The following is a 21,677-nucleotide window of genomic DNA, read 5'->3' on the forward strand; positions in this document are numbered from 1 at the left end:
ATGAAGCATCCAGCTGTATCTGAGTGACTTTGTTAGTACCCTGGGCCCTGGGGATATGGAAAAAGATGTCACCATAGTAATAGTAATCTGGCCTGAACCTGACTCATAAAATTCCTTCTGCCCCCAGATGTTCAGTTAGAGGGCACTTCGTTACTCTGCTGATGTAGCGAGAAATCGCCCAACTGCCAAGGTAATGGAGAGAACAGCGACAGAAGTGGAGAGCTAGGGCTGTTTCTCTGTTATGAAACGTGTTTTTATAGGTAATTCTGATGTACGGTAGGTATTAAATAGAGCAACTGAAAGATGTTTTATTTTAGATTAGTGCTAGAGTGATATTTCCCCCATGGCACTAATAATTCGGCGGCTTTTGCAAGCCCATCTCGCCTCCGAGTTCCTCTCAAGCTCTGTCTATTCCAGCGTTAAGGGTGAGCCCTTGAATCAAAATTCCTGCCTTACAAAAGGCGAGAACCACCTTTACTGCCTGTGCTTGTGATATTTAGAAAAGAGGGATATGATACTACTTTTTTTTTGGCAGGGGAGAGGGGTGAGATGTTAATCTGTTCTGCTGCTACAATTTACAGATAGGGATATATATATATATATATATATATAGGGGCAGCCGCAGGGGGAAAAAAACAGCATTTCAAGAATTTCAGGAATGGCGTTTTGTAATTGAGGTTATCATTTGAGACACTTTTCTGCGTGTATACTGGTTTGAAGTCCAGGGGACATACTGTTTCAGCCTGACATCTCAACTGTCTGCACCGCGCAGGACGCACAATCCTTGTCTAATTGTGTGCTTCTTGCATACTTCAAGGGCTGTCTACAGGAACAATAATAAGAGGCCTGTTGTTGAAACCACATCGCTTCCATCAGAGTGGGGAAAAAAAGTAATAATAATGTCACTGTGAGTTTAGAGCATTGTTAGGTTTGAGCCGGCCTGATTTACTTCATTCATGTTAACATTTAAGGAGATGAGGAACATATTGCATGAGAAGATAGAAGTTATTTTACATCTGTCCCTTCCCCCACTGCAATATTGGGGCACCCGCCTCTCCCCCACCTCCTTTTAGCTGGAATGTGGGTCCCCACTGCCACTCCCCCACCCCAACCCCTACCCCACTCTACTAGTTGGGTTTTTTTGTTTTTTGGTTTTTTTCAATTTGTTAAGATGCTAAAATCTGCTTCGTGTGATTTATGAAGGAACTTGAAGCGATTAGTTTCACAGTGCATGAAAATTCCTCAGGTTCAGGGGGGATGGCCAATCTGTTACACTGTTTGCCGTGGACTGGATGGGAGCATGAGCAGCTCGGAGCCATAAGGAGATTGTGTTGAGTTATTAAACACTTGTGGTAAAGCTGCTTATTGTTAATTCCCCGATGTCCTGCTGAAGCGATAGGATAAAATCAGATCGGATTAGATCAAAGAGCCTGGGAGCCAGCCTTTGGAGCAGATTCATTTAATCAATAAAGAGACCTCCTGAGCGAGGGGGAGAGAGAGCAGGGGCGGTCCTGGTCGCCCAGGAGATTAAGGTGGGGGTGGGGGCAGTGGTGGGAAAGAAACAACAATTTATATGTATTTATTTCCCTCTTTCCAAGGTGTAATGCTCCTCTCAAACGTTTTAGCCACACTCACCAAAGGGTATGAACATTTCTTTAAGATTTCATTACTCTAATACTGTGTTACTCCTATAATGCCCTGTAAACCTGGAGGTTATTTAAAAAGAAAAAAGAAAAAAACAAAACAAGAACAACTTCTGTTCCGTAAAAGGTATTTGCACAAAAGCAATTTAGGCTTAAATGATTCCCCAAGAAACATTAATCCCTTATGAGTTAATCTGCAAAATTTCCTATTGTCCCTTTGTGAGAAGAAATAATAGAGAAACACCAAGAGGCCAAAGTCTGTCCCCACCCCTCTCTTTGTATTTTCCCCATGCCCACCTCCCAACCCTACCAGTAATTATACAGCATTGTGCATTAGGAGGTATGATGCTGCGTCCTTCATCCACTATTAACACTCAAACCGATGCATATTCATTCATCTCCTAGCCTTACCAAACCCTGCTAAAATGAGGACTTGCCAAGAAGGAAGTGACACCCATTAGAAAGTTAACCACAGAAAACGAGAGAAAAAATGAAGGATGGAGCAAATTAAGGATGCAAGTCCCTCAATGGTTATTGGCCTTAATGGTGTTATAAAAATGATGTCGGCTTTTACCAGGAATAATTTATATTCTGAATTAAATAAGGATATGTATCTATAAATCCATTCTATAAAACTTAATTTTCCATCTAGATATGCTGATTACTTCGGGCCGGCATACCTTTACCGGTTGTTAATTACCGCGGGATGGTTTAACACTATTTTCCAAATCAGCATGCATGCATAAAATGACTGCAATACAATTTGACACATTATTAGTGATGATTATTGTCACAGATAAATTAGATTGAACAGAAAATAACCTTCATCCTTACCATGTTTTAGCTCTCAGAATTAATGTGATTTGGTGAACACATATAAATAAAAATCTGATGAGTCCCTGCTGACTGCAGGGCCTGCTGGTGCTGAAGTGTATCAATTTCATGCAGATGATGAATTCCTTAAGCATTCAGTGATAATCATGCTTGATTTGACAAGACTTTCTCATGCTATTTTAGGGCCTTAATTTTCTGTGAAGTTCTGTCAAGTGCTCATCAAGCACCCACTTATCTCCCTATCTTAACCTAGCAGCCAATCACAAGGTTGCCTAACAGGACAGCTACAGAGTGCAGCCCATTAATATTCGAGCCACGTGACTGTCCAAGGAGAGAAACCAATCAATGGCTGATTAACATTCAGGTCACATGACTCCCGAGGAGAGTAAATGAGTTACACAGTAAGACATCAAACAAATTTTCATCTTGAAAGAGTGATTGCTTTTTCTGCTGCTGTGATGTTTGTCAAATTCGCTCTAGCCTTGTCCAATTAAGCTCCATGAGCTGAATTAATAATGAAGAGATGTAAGCACAGTGCCAGCCATGAGAGCTGTGAGTGGTGCCACGGAATAAGAACTGCTAAAAAAAAAAAAAAAATTCTTAGACTGATTGAAAAATCACATCTGGATAACTGGAATAATTGCTTTTGCAATCCTGATGCTGTTTTGTACTCTCCAGTGCCAAGTATGAACTGGAGTATGCTGGGATAGGGTACTTGTTTTGTGTTATACTTCAAAGATGAATGTGGTTTTGAGTTTAGAATGATTTTCAAGGCATTACGCAAATACATGTTAATTGGATTGTTTCTGACCCTGGTAATGAATTTCATTTGCACACTCAATTATGTTTTGGGGGCCTTCTAGAGATAGGATCTCTCAAGATTTTTAAACTCTCTGTAGAAGGGAAGGAAATTATTCTGTATTCTCATGTCCTGGGTGGAAGAAAGGACTAAACCAAGTATTTTAGAGAGAATTTGTGTGTGCTGTTTATTAACATTCACAGGTCAGTAAATTAAATTCACTGAATTATTTCAAAATGCACAGGTGAACCTAATGAGAATTTCAGAAAAAGGCAGATGCTCTCTTCCTGTTGATAGCCAATGACAGCTTTCTTGTAATTTCAGGGAAAGTTCTATTCAATCACAAAGTCAATTGCATTTCAGCACAGATGCGCTACTAAATTCAGGTGACATGTTTAGAATAGAGACCCTCTGACTAATAAAGCTTTCATTCCTTCCCTGAAGGGAGTGAGACTTGACTAATGGTTTATTGGAATTATCAAAGAGTGTCAAATCCCACTTAATAAGTTCCAGCATGAAATTAGCCAAATTCCCAAAGGCCTTTCTAAAACAATATAGTCAAATAAAAGGTGTTGGGCATGCTGGAAAGAGTGTTAAAACCAGTTACCTGGAAGTGACAAGAAATAAATCTAACTGTAGGCAGGAGGCAATGTTTATGTGTACAGTTAATAACCTTCTTAATGGGACTTCTTGGCTTGGTGATTCCCGGATGGGGAGGAGAGTGAGATGTGGAACACAGGATAGGCGAAGGGCCATAAGTCAATTCCCAGCACTGTTAGTCAAGGATGGAAATTGCAAAGAGAGAAGCAGTGAATTTAAAAGCCCCAGCAAGCAGAGTGGAGGGAGAGATGAGCTGTTCTAGGGGAGGAGGTGGATAGGGAATGATTGAGAGTCCAAGTTGGACCATCCTAATGGAATGAAAACGTACTTAGCCCTAAGGACACGGAGCTCCACCAATTCCCAGAGAGTGATTCCTTTCTGACTGTTCCTAACTAACGACTTAGAAAATAATGTTATCCTTAATACCTTTGCAGGGTGAGTGGGGCCGGAAAGGGGACATGTTATAGAAATGTTTTGTTTTGACTTTTTTTTAAAGCAAAAGAAGAGATCCCAACCCCAAGGCTCAAACTGAATTTCAGATACCTGTGAAAACACAGCTCTGAGTTTGTATGAAAAGATCTGCGGTGCCCAAGGTAATAGAAGTTTAACGGATATTCTTTTCTGAAATATTTTACCCATGACTTGCTCTGCAGCAAACTGGCAGGCTGGAGCTCTGCTTACATTCAGCCCACAAGCGATGGAGCCGCTTCCTACAAGCACCCCACTTCCTGACACTTGAGAGCCCTGGAGTGGAAGGCGGCTCAGTGGCTGTAGAAGGCCCTGAATAAAAGCGTATTCCACTTTCTGCATAACTTTACATAATTAATAGTTTTCCATGCAAACTATTGTTTGCCTTAATTGTTGTTTCAACAGCTGTTTTCATTAAATTGTAAAGCCCGCTGTGTCTAATCCTTCGAGCCCACTATTGATAACAAGAACTGCTCTGAAGCTTGCTCTGGGGGAAGAGCTTGTTCCCTGCCAAGCTGGAAAACCGTCCTGAACTTACTTGAAAAATAAGGCCTACAGTGGGACTGGTTGTGTAGCTAATCCATTAGGCTTTTCAAAAGAGCCGTGCTCTGTACCCTTACGGCTAAATTGACCCAACAACCAATCAATGCCTTTATTTGCTTCGTGGCTGCCCCTGAAGGGTCTTAGAGCTGGTCCAACTCGTCATCAAAGCCTCCATCAGTACCGGGCCCTGATGACATAAATGGCCAAACTTTCAACGCGGCTGGCTGTGGTCCAGTCACACCATTTTGAAGATACAAAGAGGCTGTGTTGCGCTGTGGCATTCATTTTCTTGTTTACTTCCTCCAGAAACAAGAGCATCATCAGCACGCTCAGTGCATCGGATCAGACCGGGGAGTTGTTGACAGAAGCTTGGCGGGGCTCGCCAGCGCTCCACACGGAATGCTGGCTTCCTTCTCATACACCCCCTACCGTTTGTGTCTCTGCCAATTGTAGCACATCAGAGCGGCCATTGAGATAATGACCGTGAAGTCTCATGATACACTTTGATGAAGTGTAACATTTTTTAAAGGATTTTTGTCTGTGCCAAGATGATCGAGGCAGCTGACTAAAAATCGCCCCATCAAAATCAAGGCTGATTGATGAACAGCAGGCGGAGGCATGAGCCTCCCCAGAGAAGATGGGGGAATTTTGCAACCAAAGTGTCTTTCTTTCCGTGTCTACACGCAGCACAGATTCCTTTTTTAAAAAGTCATCTTTGTTTCAGATGAATTTATGTCAGTGGCTGATGCTTCAGCCGCCAACATTTTTAAATTCTTTTTTCTTCTGTCAACCTCCGAAAGATACAAGGAGTGATTCCTTTCTGACAGTTCTTACTAACGACTTAGAAAATGATGTTGTTAATAACCCAGTGTTGGTTGGGAAAAGCACATTGGGCATTGCAGGGCAATGCAGAAGTTTTCAGAGTCTGACCCTGCTGTAATGTTCAGGTAAGCTTGGATTTCTCTAGTTTAGCTGGAATTGAGGGTATCATACACAAAAATGGTTCTGAGCCAATGAAAACCAACATCAAGCCTGTGTTAAAAAAACAAAATTCAATGGAGTAAATTTTAAAGATCTTACTGGCTTTATTCAACGATTCCTGAATGGGGCGGCATCTAATCTGGCAGATAGGAAGGAGCTCCAAGGGGCTGTACAACATGAAGGACTTTCGTAGGCAGACGGGAACGGAAACAAAGAAGTTACAGGAGCAAAAGGCAGATTGGTGGTGGCTGGGCTACTTTCCTGTAGGGGATGGCGGAGTCTGTCAGGCAGATGACCTCACTAGGGCTGATGAGTCAATTCCTGATTGACTGGTTTAAGATTCCATCTCTGAGAGAGCCCCAGACTGTAATTAAATCTTGGTTTGGTGATGCAGGGGTTAGCATAAGCCACTCCATTTTGGGCTGTCATCTTGTTTTTAACAGTAGTAACATCATATGCAAAGACTGTGAGCTTCTTTGGGAGAAAAATCATGTATTTAATATACTGCCCAGTCTGTCATGACTACCATTTATTGGATACTTGCTGTCACCCAGGAGTAGTATCAGGTGACTAAGATATACACAGATAGTGAGAATTTTCTCTTGGTGTCCATGATCTTTGTTTTACCATCCCCACTTAAGGTGAGGCAACCGAAGTCCAAACGAGGGACATGAGTCCTGGGGATGTTGAATAACTTGGCCAAGCCCAGAGACCATGTGCTTACTCACAAGGTGTGTTCTCTATGCCCCTGTGGTTCACTGCTTCTATTGTATACCTGATAGAGCTCATTAAACGGCACTCAGTGGGAGAAGAGGAAGCAGTTTGTGGTTGAATTGGTAAAGGCAACGAATAAAAGGGAGTTATGGTTTGCCATTTTCACGTCTCAGCTCTTCAGGAGGGCATTAGGTACATGGTGTCCTCTCATACCAGTTAACCAGCGCGTGCTCAGAAGCCAGGCTTGAGTGTGAGGGAAGCTGCGGGGATGTTCTGGCTGACCTCTGTCTGTCTGAAGTTTACCTTATCATTCAAGGTTACAGCACAGGGCGGGTCCTACCCTTTGGAGGAAGTGTGGTTGGTGAGCTCTAGGACTTCTCAGAATGTCACCATTCAAGAGACACCTGTGCTTAAGCAAGTGCAGAAACCACAAGTGCAAAGGGGGTTGCAGTTCAGTTACTTTTCAAATCTTTGTTTCTGCTTCTGGAGCAAGAATATTATGTCAGAGTAGGGTGAAGGGCGGTAAACTGGGGCAAGAGTGAGAGTAAAGGAAGTCAGGGGTAGGGGAATAATGATAAAGAATGCTTGTGTTTGAATGTGCAAATGAGATTCCCTTGGGCTTCTTTTAAATGTCTTCATACTGTTTCTGTAAGTACAATCAAATAAAAGGTGACAAAAGCTCAGACAACCGAACAAAGGCACTGAGCTCATTTTGTGCACACATTGCAAGGAATAAACTACAGGGTTTCATTAACCCTCTTTCCAAAGAAAACGTAGTTCAGGAGTCGAGATAGACTCATCCCAGCTTGCACGCGATTTTACTAATTATTTAGACTTTAAAAAGAAACAGAACCCCAAATCCGGGTTTTGCAGAGAAGTTCTGGCAGCTAAATTTGGCCTCGTGAAAGAAAAAGGACCACAGAGGCTAAGAGAGGGCAGAAGTATGGGGAAGGCAGGTAGGAGTTACATACATCCATTTGCACATGGAATAATGGACCGAGAGGTGTTCAGAGAGTTCTTTCAGCCTTCCTTCCGTACCAGAGGATGGGCATATGCATTTTATAGAGGGCGAGTATTCCACTGGGAGAGTGGATCACAAACTCATTAGCTTATTTCATGTAGAAAGCACTCAGACTCCAAAGGAAGAGGGCTCTGGTCTGGTTTCTTTCAGGAACCCTTGAGTGAAGGAACCACAAAAATCCACCTGATTTTAAAGAAAACTCTTACTATCTGTTTGAGCCCATCCCTTAACCTCAATTTCCTCATTTGTAAAATGATGGCTTTATATTCTCTGAATCCTTTCCAGCACTAAAAGTGGATAGTTTGGGGATTCATTAAGTACAGGCTAATGCCTTTCATTTCCACTGATTCTAAGAGGATCTTGAAACTAATTGAATCAGTCCAAATTGACAAATAAAAAGATCTATTTGTTACTTTACAAAAAGACTCCTTCCCAGCCTTTACTCAAGCCAGAGTTTCTCAAAGCGTGGTCCCTGGACCAAGGGCACCAGCGTCGCCCGAAATGCAAATGATCAAGCCCCTCCCCCACCACGTGCTGAATTAGAAACGCTGGAAGTGGGGCTCAGCTGTTTGCATTTTAACAAGCCCTCCAGGTGATTTGGGTGCTTGCTCAGTTCCCAGACCACTTGCTCTAGCTGTCCTGGCTGCCTAAATTGCTTTTTTTGAGGTCAGTTTGAAACCTAGCTCCAGTTTTGCTTTCGTCAAGAAACCTTTCCAGCATCTCCCAAATGGAATTAAGTTCTCTTCCTACTGTCTTGGAATGTTTCCCTTCTACCGTTGTCAAGCTTCTTTGCATCTGCCGTTAACTGTACATTTGCATTTGTGTGTGTTTGGCCACGATGTGGAGCCTGGCAGGGTGTGGGAGGCAGCCTCTAAAATGGCCCACAGTGATCCCCATTTGTTTCCTTCCTTTTGGGTGTGGGTTGGTCTAATAAAACGTCTATGGCAGAAGTGATGGGATGTCAATTCCAAGATAAGGTTATAAAAAGACTGACACTCATCTTGGTTGTGTGCTCTTGCTAGTCCTGCCTCCCTCCTCCTTTCTCTCTCTCACTGTCTCCTTCTCTCCCTCCTCTCCTCCTCCTCTCTCTCCTCCCTCGTCACCCCTTTTACCCAGCCCAGCCACCATGTAAACAAGCCCTGGCTCTCCCAGACTGCCCTGCCAGGGAGGCCCTGGAGAATGAGAGGCCACGTGGAGATGTGTGGAGCCAGCCCTGTGGAAAGGCACGTGTAAGCCTGTAAGTGGATCCTCTCCGCGAGCTGAACCTCGAAGTGACTGAAGCTCCTGCAGGCGTCTTGATTTGAAGTCTTCCGAGGGACTTTGAGCTAGGACCACCCAGTTCAGCCTCTTCTGGATTCCTGAGCCACAGAAACTAGGAGGTAATAAGTTGCTGAGTTTTGCAGTAATTTGTTGTGCAGCAAAGGATAACTAAAACATAGGACTGGCATATTTTTGTATTCTCCAAAGCGTATAATAGGATCCTTTGGTCATAAGAGGAGTTTATTACATGACTGTTGGAATCAGAGGAATGTTGCCTTGAGAAATTTTCAAGAGTAGTTGATTTCTAGGTTTGTAAGGGTTGTATTCACTGTAGGTCCCAGGGAAACTATGTCGGAATAAGTTATTGGAAAAAACCAAAAAGGGTGGAGGTTAGGGGAACCTTGAATGAAAAGAAGGGAAAAACGTGGTAAATTTGAGGAAAACACAATTAAGCTTCCAGACAATTTGAGTTTTCCTGTGGTTGTTGTTCTCTACCTTGATAAAGTGAGTCTTTTAAAAAATAACCATTTGAAAAGAGTTGAGGTCCAGCTACCCAAATAAATATGTACAGTATGATAAAGCCCAGAAGTGCCAAAGTGTCAGCCAGAGGCCACTATTTGAGGACCAAGTGCAACGTTGAAGAGTTTGAGTTTGCATTTGGCCGAGACAAGGACCCAAAGGACTCTGCCTCACATCTATTCTTTCCCCCAGTACATACCTTCTTCTCAACATCCTGACATTTATATTTTTTCTGTTTTTTATTGAGGTATAATTGATTTACAATATCATATGAGTTTCAGGTATACAACATAGTGATTCACAACTTTTCAAGGTTATATTCCATTTATAGTTACTATAAAATATTGGCTGTATTCCCTGTGCCGTACAATATATGCTTGTGGCTTGTGTCTTTTGTACATGGTGGTTTGTACCTCTTAGTCCCCTACCCCTGGCTTGCCATTCCCCACTCTCCCTCTCCTCACTGGTAACCACTAGTGTGTTGTCTATATCCTGACATTTATATTTTCTTTTCCATTATAGTTTATTACAAGCTATTGAATATAGTTCCCTATGCTACACAGTAGGACCTTGTTATTTATCTATTTTATATATGGTAGTTTGTATCTGCTAATCCCAAATTCTATCCCTCCCCCTCCCCTTCTCGTTTGGTAACCGTAAGTTTGGTTTCTATGTCTGTGAGTCTGTTTTTGTTTTGTAAATAAGTTCATTTGTATCATATTTTAGATTCCACATATAAGTGATGTCATATATATTTGTCTCCCTCCGTCTGATCTATTTCACTTAGTATGATAATCTCTAGGTCCATCCATGTTGCTGCAAATGGCATTATTTCATTCTTTTTTATGGCTGAGTAGTATTCCATTGTATCTATATCAACATTGCCTTGAATGATCTTCTGAAAGAAAGAGCAACAAATCTTGCTGGGATTTGGGTGTAGCTGGAGTTCTTTCTTCCTTCTTTTATGCAAAGTACATCTCTCAGTGTCACTCCGGTTTTTTTCTCCTTTCTTGTCTGAAGGAGGGCTGAGAGTGCCTGAGGGGAAGGAGAGGTGGTTGAAGAGTAGCCCACCTGCTCACACAACCAGAAGCTTGTCCACAGAGCAATGCTCTGCTGTTCACTCCACCCTTCAGGATTAGGACCTGAAATGCTCCCTGGGTGTTCTTTAATGCTACTCCTAGCCCCTTCCACCACACACACACACACACACACACACACACACACACACACACACACACACGAGTGTAATGCTCTCCTCTGAAAGGTCTAATTTCAGAGAGAATGCAGCCACCTGGACCCAGCAGTGGAACATCCTTCTCCTGGTCCTTCAGGGCATGATGGAGACTGACCTTCTGGGAGATGGCTGATGGGGTGAGGAATGAAGACTTTCATTTCAAATGAGCTTGTTTGCACTTCCCTGGAGAAAAACCTTGGCTTGGATGACACCCAATGTAATACATTTATTTGGTGTAAGTGCTAGAATTTTTCTTTTCGTTTTCTCATTTCCTGAACATGGGGCTTGCTTTTTGAGAATTTTTTTTTCTTTCCACTGTTGTCATGTTTGGCTCCATTTTGAAGAGTACAAAACTAAGAGAAAGGCTCAGTTAAGTTTTATATATTAGGTTGGCTATTGCTTGCGTTACGCAACTAGGAAAAAGCCAACTAAAACTATAGTTTTGTGACTCAAGGCCCAGCACTTTAGAAGAAGTGTCAGACAAAATTGTTCCTCTTATGATCTGAGGGGTGGCCCAAGCAGACTGTTTTGAGTTTGGAGGGATCCTAAAGTTGTTGCTTTACAGAAACTGTGACCTTGCAGGAGAGATCCTTTGGGCTGTGCAACCTGCAGTTTCTTCCTTGTCCCTTTCTCCGCATGCCTACTTCACCCTTCCCAAGAGCTGTCTTCTCTGAGGGGCACTGGGCAGAAATGGCTGTCTCCTCTCACCTCTCCCGGGCTCTCCCCACTGAGAGAGGAAACATGGGATGATGAGCGCCCGGCATCCATTGGTCCACATCGCTCAGGTGCGTGAGCTCCTTGATGAGGTTGCTGCTCCATGTGGCTAGTTCCTTGCGAGACCTCAGTGGATCGGAGTGATGCCACATCTCAATGGATGTGAGTTAAGTTAAATGACTGTTGCTCTGCAAATCTCACTCTCCCCTTGAGGATTTACCTAAGTCTTCATTTTTGAGGAAAGATGTAAAAACCGTATTTATTGGTCTCTGGTCCAAGTAGTTATCACTAAAATATACTTGTCAGATATAAAAAATAATAGTTTGACCCCGCTTCCTCTCTTGCGTCTGGGTCTCAGTTGGCCGAGCAGGCAAAGCTTGGGTGACAGCCACCACCTCCTTTGGCCGCTCCAGCTCTGAAGGCTCATTCTAGCTCGTCAGCCTGCTTATTCTAACCTAACTGCTTCCAATCTTGACTCCTTTGGTTTTGGAAATACTGAGCTGCGCTCTGCTGTCCCCTGTCCCAGATTTGTTCCTGCCAAGGAAGGTGTTGAGCATAGGGAGAGGCCACCCAGCCGTGGTTCGCGCTGATGGCATTGAAAGAGGGAGCGCTCCCAGCCCTGCCCCGACCCTCTGCTTATCCTTTTGTTGGCTTGGAAGACATTTGCCAGGGAAGAAAAGCCACGCATTCCTGGTATAATTTATAGGGCACTGTTAGGCAGATGGTATAAGTGGTTTATTTTTAAGGAGGTTATTACTGGTCACAAAACTTCAAGTCAGCTATTTGCGGGGAACCCTGATGAAGAAGGCCCCTGTTTGTAGCGTCCACCCTCCAGAGCATCTGACAGAGGGCTTACTGTGCTTTTGCACCCAACCACATTTAATCCTTTTATAAGACCCCTTTGTATGAGATGCCGTACCAGAGGAAATTAATGTAGGATATTGCAAACAGCTTTTAAGAATGTCTTTTCTATAGAAGAACTGTGTCGTTTTGAGAGCAAAGTGGGCTTTTTCCCCCCCTGCATTGTTATGACTTGACATCTCCGATGTGGAATGTTTCCAGCCAGTTATGATAAGAAAAGGCTGGACTTTTCACTCTCCTGGAAACCACAGCAGAAGAAAGCTATTAGATTATCTATTCACTTAACTCTCCTCCTGTAAATATAAATGCATTTAATTTGGGGTCCCCCAAGTTTGGGGAAGAGAAGTGACAGCACTTAAAAATCAGGCAATGAAAAATTGAAGTTCAAGATGACAATGGCTAGTCACGTGGACAACAGAAGATAAACATGTGCCTTACAGAAAGGAAGATATTTTCTCACCCAGTAGTAAATTTCTGATTTTTAATTTCTGGGAATGAAAACAAATTTTTAAAATTAAAAACTGATATGAGATGCCAACGTTTTGGGTTTTTTGTTTTGTAAGTAGGGCATTGTGAAGAAAGTAACTACCATCTTAATTCATCATCCCATAAAATAAGGACAGTGTGATATAAAGAAGAAGTAAGACGTAATCCCATAAAGAACCATTCTTTATTTCATACAGCTGTCTCTGTGTAAGTGTCACAACGCTGGGCTTTTGGGGTTTTGTTTCTTCCTTTCACAACAGACAGTGGACTTGCCCTTGCTGCCTGGCACCAGTTCAAGACCTGGTGCTGGGAACTCTGCTCTGGGCACTGGCGTGCATTGGCTGTGAAGTCAGATGACCTGTGGTCAAGCCTATGCCTTGTTACGAGTGGGTGTGTGACCTTGGGCAAGTTATTTCCCCAAGTTTCCATTTCTGCCTGTACACAGTGTGGATAAGAGTGATACCTACTCTTCATCAGGCTGCTGGGAGAATTACACAAGGTAAGGGAAAGTGACTTGGTGCATACTGTGTGCAGCACTTGCAGCCGTTATCAAAGGGCTGCCATAGTCCTCTGGACCATTGTGAGGACAGAATACAGAGTTAAAGCAGAGATTTTAAAAGGCCTGACATTAGAGGAGCATGATTTGTTGTATGAACCTTATCTTGTGGCAAAGGAGCCAGTGTCCAACTGCAGAAATGTGAAATTGCCACATTCTCCTGTAGGTGAAATGCAGAGAATGGACTCAGTTCAGGTCTTTTTATGAAAGGTCTAGTTCTTTTTTTATTGTCCCACAAAGTTAAACCTAGTAAAAACAAGTTTTAAAATATTTTCTTCCTCATTGAGAATTTCTTCACTAAAGCACTATTAACTAGCTTTTAAAAATCTGTATTTATTAATGGAAATACATTGCTTAGTTATACCACTAATTACAATCTTATAGTAATTCCAAAGTCTAGGAGGCAGCTATTAACTGGAAATGCAACACAATTTAGAAAATAAACCACAACAAAGTTCTGGAAGAGTAAAAGTACTTTGCCACAAATGCTCTTGACCTTTTATCATTCCTTTAATGTCCGCTAACTTTCTTGAAGACTGGGTTTGTGTTGACTGTTACTTTAATATTATCCACAGTTTCCAGCAGTGGTTGAACTGGATTGAATTCTAATCTTCTCAGAATTGATCTAAATATCGGTTTCCTTTGAAGTCAGTTTTAACTGTGCTTTTGGAATGGCAGAGGAGGATCAGGCCGGTTCTCCCAATTTTCCTGACCAGAGCCGCTCTTGGCATATTTTAATGTGCAACACCTGCCTTTTTGATTTTTAAAGGCATCCCAATGAGCCAAGAGTTTGGTTTGAACAGAGAAAGATAAGTGCTATATGATGTCACTTATATGTGGAACCTAAAAAAGCCAAACTCGTAAGAACAGAGTAGAATGGTGTTACTGGGGCTGGGGATTAGGGAACCGGGCAGATGTTAAGAGTACAAATCTGCAACTAGTAGATAAGTAGGTTCTGGAGATCTGATGCACAGCAGAGTGACTATAGTCAACAATGCTGGATTATGAACTTCAAAATTGCTGAGACACTAGATCTTAATTTGTTCCCATTACAAAAAAGAAATGATAATTATGGGATGTGACAGAGGTGTTAGCTAATGCTAAGGTAATCATTATATTGCAATATATAAATGTATCAAATCAACATGTTGTACATCTTAAATGTATACAATATTATTTAACAATTGTATCTCCAAAAAATAAGAAAAAAATAAGAGTCTGGCTTGAAATCCATATGTGATATGAAAAAATGTGATTTTAACCTTTAAAGACAAAGGAATACCCTTTATCCTCCACTGTTCTAATTTCTTGGGGGGAAAAGATTAATTAATCGCAAGAGGGAGAAGTGTGCTGCCTGCAGTTATGTGGTATGTGTAAGAAAAGGCTAGGTCAAGTGCATAAATACAGCTTCTTTTATAAAACAAGACATGACTTGAGCAGATAAAAGCAACAGTGGGAATCAGACCAGGGAAAGAAATCAACCCAGATGTCACTACTTTTTATTATGAAAGTAACAATAGCATGAAATCACTTTTCAAAAAATTTAGAAACAACCTGCACTTATTCTCAGTTAGGACTCATTACTGGTCCCTAGTTGAACTTTAAAAAGATTTAAGCTGAAAGAAACCAAGTATTCAGAATGTACCAGCGAAATTCTCCTTAATTTAATGATCAGAGAAGAATAGGCTCAGAAGAAGGTTAGATGTAGATCAAATCCTTAAAAAAAAAGAAAGAAAGAAAGAAAAAACTTAAAAGGCGACACATTGTCACATCAGCTGGGACTAGGTATACCACTGATTTCTTTCAACAGAATTGGGTAAATATTTGACCTCCAATGTCATTATGGTTAATGTATATTCTAGACCTCAGAGGACACTGAGATGGAAGCTTTGCTTTCTGATTGGCTCCCTAATAGCCTTTGCTTGCTTGGGAAAGACTGATAATATACTGAGTCCTTAACTTGGTGCAGTTCAACTCTTAGCTGTTCAATAGATAAAACAATAATGATCTCATCTTTTGATGATTTAAGTTCATGTGATTTGTAAATCAGTACATAATAATAACCTCTGGGTTAACTATTAACTCTCAGAAAATACTCAGGGCTAATACCATTCCTTGAATTCTGAGAAGACTGAGATGTCGTTGGTGCACATACATGAATGCCCCATTAAATAAAAGTTGATGACAATTACACTAATGTTTCTAGGACTTGTGTCTCTCTTGAAGTTCCCTATAAGGATTCCACATACTCCCCTATGTGAAATTACTCATTTTGATAACTATGAGAAGAAGAGGCACAGATGGTATTTCCGAAAATGGCATCAAAGCATTTAAAATGCTCATTGGCAGCATTCCGCATATTTATATGTGAATGGAAAGTCATCTTTTGGCTACATTAATGCTGCAAAAATAAACACACTTTGGTCTCTGATGCAAAGTTTAAAGTTCTCACGGCAATGTCTGTTTCTTCACTTTGCTTACCAGGTACAATTAAATAGTCAACATTTATCTGTCAACTGCACGTATTAAACACCCACTGTGTGTTTAGCATCAGGTGCTACGGAGCCTTAGAGAGAAAGACATTCAAGGACTTTATAGTTTAATGGGGGAGAAGGAGAAACACAAATGTGTACATGTAAACAAGCAGAGCTGGAGATGTATAAACACATACACAATCCTGACCATCTGTGCAGAGACAGAGATGCAAACTGACTGGAAGGATGAAGGTGGGTGGGTGGGGGGAGCAGAGCAGAGCAGTGGGAAGGTGAGTCTTGTTTTGTCAAGGTTGCATTGGGGTTTGGACGGAATGTGTTTTCCATTTCTCCCAAACTTGAGGAGTAATGTACATACGTGAACAGAATTTTTCATTCCATTTTTGGTGCAGCTGGGAGGGGTCTATGGAATTTGAGGAGGAAGTAGATTGAAGTGAGAGGAATGCCCGGGGCCATGGTTTTCAAAGTGTGGGCCTGACCATCAGCATCGCCAAGGCACTTGTTAGAAATACAGATTCTCAGCCTCCCCACCACCCTTCCACCACCACCAGACTTCCCGACTCAGAAGCTCTGGGAGCGGCCCAGCCGTCTGTGTTTCCACAAGGCTGCCAGGCGTTCTCTGGCTCCCCCAAGTTGAGGACTGCTGCTCTATCAGGTGGTTTGGAGGCTGGAGCCAGAGTAGTATCCTTTAAAAATGGCAAGTCCAGAGGCCACTGTGTCCATAGGAAGAATCCAGAAGACAAAAGCAGCTGGTAAGGAGCAGCCGCAGGTGAAGGCCTCAAAGCTCACCAGCGAGAACTTCGCGAGGCTGTGTTTGAACCCCCTGAAATGTGTCAGAGCTGTGATTCTGAGCTAATGTCTTCAGAGAATTCTAACTTTTGCATTTCCTGACTTTTACGAGCATGCTGAGTGTTGTAATTCCGTGAGGCTCTTAAATGTAATTTCCTTTGCTTTTAAGGAAAAGTTGAGATGGTGGGGAGAGGGTTTATAAGGGTTGGGTGGTGGCTGGTAGTGAGATGGTAAAAACAGGGAAACTATTTTCTAAAGGAGTAAAGCTTCAGCAAAGTTATTCTGTAAAGACGTTGTATCCCTTTACTAAAACATGATCAAATAAATAAATAATAATAAAAGCTAGTATTTATATAGCTCTTACGATATGCTGGGCATACTGTAAAGTATTTACATATATTGATTCATTAATCCTCACAGCAAATTCTGAGGTAGTGCCTGCCATTGTTCCCATGTGTTAAAAGAGGCAGCTGTAGCACAGAGAGGTTAAGACACTTGCTCAGGGTTACACAGCTAGAGCTGAGACGAGAACTCCGGTGTTCTGGCTGTGTTTCTAACCAGCACACTGTGTTATGCTGAAAGAACTTAAACACTGCATGACAACTGTTTCTATTTTGAAAGAGTGACTCATTGTTCTAAATTGTTTGGCATTTGAGGATTAGGCTTCAGGGCCTGATGACTTTCTTATTTAATTTTCTGGTTGGCCAGCCGAGTATTTCCTGAGTCTACCCAGTTCTCACAGAAGGTAGCCGAAGCTGACTTCGGGGCAGAGTCAATCAGTTACAAAGGAGAAGATTAGGCTCAGAGCCAGAGCAAGGCTTGGAAAGACTCTGGAACCCCTCAGCCCAGAAAAGTGTGGCCCAGCCTAAGCAGGCCCTGAGGGCTAGAAGCTCCTACAAGGCCGGGTTCCCCTCTGAGTGCATGGCGAGTGGGCTCCCTGGGGTGAACAGGGGTAGCGGGAGGAGAAAGGAAAGAGTCCGTCAGTTTGTTGATAGCCTCTGGTCTTTTGTGGGTCATTCTCAGGACGAACATTTATGAGTGAAGAGCATGGGCCCTGGGGCTGGATGATGACCGGGGCTTGGTGGCTTCCCTTGCTAGATGTGGAAGCTTCCTGCGGTGCCTCAGTTTTCCTCACTTATAAAGCGCAGATAATATTAGTTCTCTCCTTTGTGTTGTTGAGAAGATTAAACAGATGATATACTTCAAGTTCTTTAACAGTGCCTGGCACCGAGCAGGCACCGACTAGGTGTCAGTTCTTTTCCTTGTTTACTGGTCTCCTGCTGCAGGCCCCGCACTGTTCTACGAGCTTTTGGAAACACTGATGGCCAAGTCCCGCTGTTTCTCACAACAACGCTGACTTAGGTACCTCCCATTTTGCAGGTGAGGAAACTGAGTCTCACTGGAGTCATTTGCCCAAGGTGATACAAGCAGGGGTTGATGCAGTGAGGCTCTACCTGAGGTGGGTCTGAGCCCACGGCTTGGTAGCACTGCCGTCCCCTCTCCCACGGGCAGCCATTGCCCTGACACACACCCTCACTGGATTGAAATCACTGGCTCTGGGCTCCCAGGGAAGCTGATACTGAATTACTGCTTTGTTCACACTTTTTTAAAAGCTGGATTCGAAGCTGCTTTTAATAATTTTACTCAGACTTTTACCACTGTGGAAATCCGCTTCGTTGTCTTACGGCTACATCAGCACAGAAGTGTTTGATGGGGCCTGTGATTTGCTTGTGATTTTCTGGCCAGGCGCATGATTTGTGGTTTGAGTCACATGTGAATGAGACTTTCTCTGGGGGAGCGAATGTAGACACAGCAGCCACAGCCCTGACACTCCTCTCACCTGCCCTTGCACTGTCACTAACACGTGGACGTCATAAACTGGGAGCTCTCGCTCCTCTTTTTGGGGGGTAGGGGGATAGTTAGGTTTATTTATTTAAATGGAGGTACTGGGGGTTGAACCCAGGACTTTGTTCATACTAAGCACGTACTCTTCCACTGAGCTGTGCCTTCCCACCTGGGAGCTCTCTGTGCACCGTTTACATATGAAGGACTAGCTGGTCCAAGTCGGGAGAGAGGTCAGCTATGACTTCTGACCTCTTCCTAAGCCTGGGTTGCTGTCAAGGTCATTGCCAGGCATGGCACCCAACCTTTTGTTGCTGCAAATTTAACTTGCTGTTCTCTGACTAGTTGCACAACAAGTTTGGATTTCTTTAGAGGATTAATTTCTCCCCTTGGGGATTTACTGTGTCTGTGTCAGACAGGAATATTAGAGACCCCAAAATAGGTACCCTAGGTGTGTTGTGAGAGAATGAAATTCAAGGGGCATATTAATGGGCGTTTAACTTATATCTGTGCATGTTTTACTGCTATTTACACAGTAAATCTCTTGACTTTACAATATTTACTTTAAAGCGTACTGTATGCCAAGAAAATACAGAAGCAAGAAGCAAAACTCACAGTACCAATGACTACATAAGCCGAGAAATAGAGACTAGAGTTGACATTTGGATACCAAGTTGAAACATATAAAATTGCCAACATACAATATTTTTGGCCTATAAGAACAGAATGTTCCTGGGGAACAAAGGAGTTAAAATCAGGTGAGAAAAGAAAAGATTCAGAAATATCAAAATAAAAGCCCCCTCCCACCCTCCATATATTATTAAGACAGATGATAAACTATCTGAGGAATTTTAGCTGGAAAATTTAGCAATGTCTTTATTGGAGAGGGGTGGGAAATCTCTTTACTTTGGGAAAGATAAATTTGATAAGACAAAATATCAGAGGAAAAATATTATTGGGGCACTGACTTAACCTATCCGAGTCTCAGTTTTCTCATCTGTAGAACTGGATGATTTAGTGTGAAGAGTCTGAGACTTAATGGACACTTGAAATAAGCATGGGATTTAGAAAGCAACTCTCCATGAGTCAGGATGCTCTGAAACCGATAGACAAAATTTTTTGGAGATGTATAGAAAAGGCAGATCACTTTGGTATTAGTATCTTTATTTATGTTTCCAAGGCCTGTTTAAGCTTAACATTAATCAGAAGCATTCCTAAGTTGCTATGTTCCAGGGGATTTTAGACATACACAGATCTTATGCCCATCATCAAAAAAAAAAGGGGGGGGGGAATCCATTTGTAGCTTTGATCACAAACAGGAGGTGGTTCTTGTTACCATCAACCTTGAAAAACATCCCCCAGCACAGTGTGGCAAAAGGCATAGAACACACACCCTCACCCCTCCTCAGAGGACACCTAGAAGGTACAGGGCGCCATGGGCAAGAGGGAGCATTTTTCTGGGCAGTTAATGAGCCAATCAGAGAAGAGCATTTTACAGATGCTTTGGAGAGAACCAGTCTCCTTGGCAATATCTTGGCAATAATGTCCATATTTTTTTTAGCAAATCCATCAATAAGGACTAAAGTCAGTTATTCAAATAGGAATAAGATCCCCCTTCAAGGATATGGCATGATGTTAACAGGTACCATTTCCAAAATATCAAGAATATGTCAGGCACTCTTCCAAGTGTTTTAAATCCATGAATTCTCTTGATCCTGATAGCTCTGTGAGTTCAGTGCTGCTTATGCAGATGATAAAACTGAGGTACAGCTGGTATGTAAAGGTTAGCAGTCCACACAGAAATGGATTAGGATAGGAGAAGGTGGATAACCCGGGGAGAAGAGAAACTTAACAAGGACCGGAAGCATTCTTTTAGTTGGGAACAGTGGGAGGGACTGGATGGTTCTATCCTAGTCTATGATTCATTTACTAGAACCATGATACTGTATGTCATTTGATTTTGTTCACACTCACACACACACATACGTGTAGTTCTTAGCTACTCTGTTGTCTTCATAAATCCTAAAATAATGAGCCTTTCTTATATTCTAGCGGGAGGCAGATAACTGGACAGGTGGGGCCACACCTGATGTTGCGGTATCAGTGCCAGGTTTGGTGTCCTTCCAACCTTGGTTAAAATTCCAGCTCCACTGCTTATCAGCTGTGTGACCCAAGTACATCGCCTGATGTCACCCATATGTAAAATGGAATTAGCAACACCTACTTCACAGAGCTGCTGGGAGGCTTAAATGAGATCATATGTATAAAGTAGTTAGCACAGTACTAGCACACAGCCAACACGCAGGAAACAGTGACAACAGTAGCCATTTCTAGAGCCATCTAACAAAGTAAGCCACCTCCTCTCACATTGCTCACTTTCCCAGGTTTAACTGTCTGTGACTCCATATAAACTTGCTTCTCTAGGTACCTCAGTGGACCCAACAGATAGAAATATATTTGAAGTCATGAACTTGTTCATTATCTTGCTAATTTTATGGGCCAATCAAACAGGATCTGTATTGATCCTGGGAATAAAGTGATCAAGGCAGTGCTGCTCAGCTCAGAGTTTTGTTGGGGCAGCTCTTCCCATAAGATGCCTCCACCAGATTTCCCTTTGCTTTTTCCACTCCTGTGCACGAAGTCAGAGCTATGTGTATTTTCGTTCCTGGTGTTCTCATATGTTGATTTTTTTTTCACCTACTAAAATGTAGTAAGCTTAAGAAAAGTTCAATTAAAATGAAACATAAATATTTTCTTTCTTACTGTGTCATTAAAAACTCTCCCCCTAACTCCTGAAGTTACTTGGCTTCCACCCAAAGGAAACATTTTCCCCTCTTGTCCCCCAGTGTTTAAAAGCATAGAGGAAACAGATCTGCTTAGTCTGTCTCGACAGGATCCTTGCATGAGGAGAGGAGCAAAGGTTTCAAAGGACTGGAAAATAGAGCACAAAGTAGAAAAGTAAGCCGAGAGCAAAAAGATGGAAATGAAAACTTAAAGAGGGGGAGAAGAGAATGATTTCATAGAATAAGCCTAGAATGGAGAATTTCTAGAAGAGAACATCTTACCTTGGGTTTCTGCATCGAAGGTATAAAGCTCACCATTAGGTGATGACCTTCTCCAAAAGAGAGTCCAATACAGCAGAATTCCTGATTTTTTTATGGTGGATTCCAACATTGTTCAATATGGCTAGTACTTGAGGTTTACGTTATGAGGTGATAGAGCATCTTCACCAGTAACACTAATATTTATTGAGCATTTACTGTGTGCTCTGAAGCTAACAAGGATTACTTTCTTTAATCCTTAAAAAAAAAATCTTATGAG

General features: G+C 42.3%; 1 protein-coding gene across 6 annotated transcripts in view; it reads left to right on the top strand.

The window, feature by feature from the left end:
- LOC105067534 (spermatogenesis-associated protein 31D4) overlaps nt 1-21,677 on the top strand; it is a 154,206-nt gene that overhangs the window by 83,294 nt on the left and 49,235 nt on the right. For 3 of the 6 annotated variants that reach the window (XM_074361746.1, XM_074361750.1, XM_074361747.1), the window contains 2 exons: nt 4,373-4,469; nt 5,194-8,982. The gene's annotated coding sequence lies outside the window, so the exon portion shown is untranslated. Of the gene's footprint in view, nt 1-1,535; nt 4,470-5,193; nt 8,983-10,646; nt 10,852-21,677 lie in introns of those variants that run through there. The other 3 variants (XM_074361749.1, XM_074361756.1, XM_074361748.1) reach the window with 2 other exon arrangements.

This window comes from Camelus bactrianus, chromosome 4 (genome assembly GCF_048773025.1).
Source record: "Camelus bactrianus isolate YW-2024 breed Bactrian camel chromosome 4, ASM4877302v1, whole genome shotgun sequence".
In the NCBI taxonomy this organism is placed as follows: Eukaryota; Metazoa; Chordata; class Mammalia; order Artiodactyla; family Camelidae; genus Camelus; species Camelus bactrianus.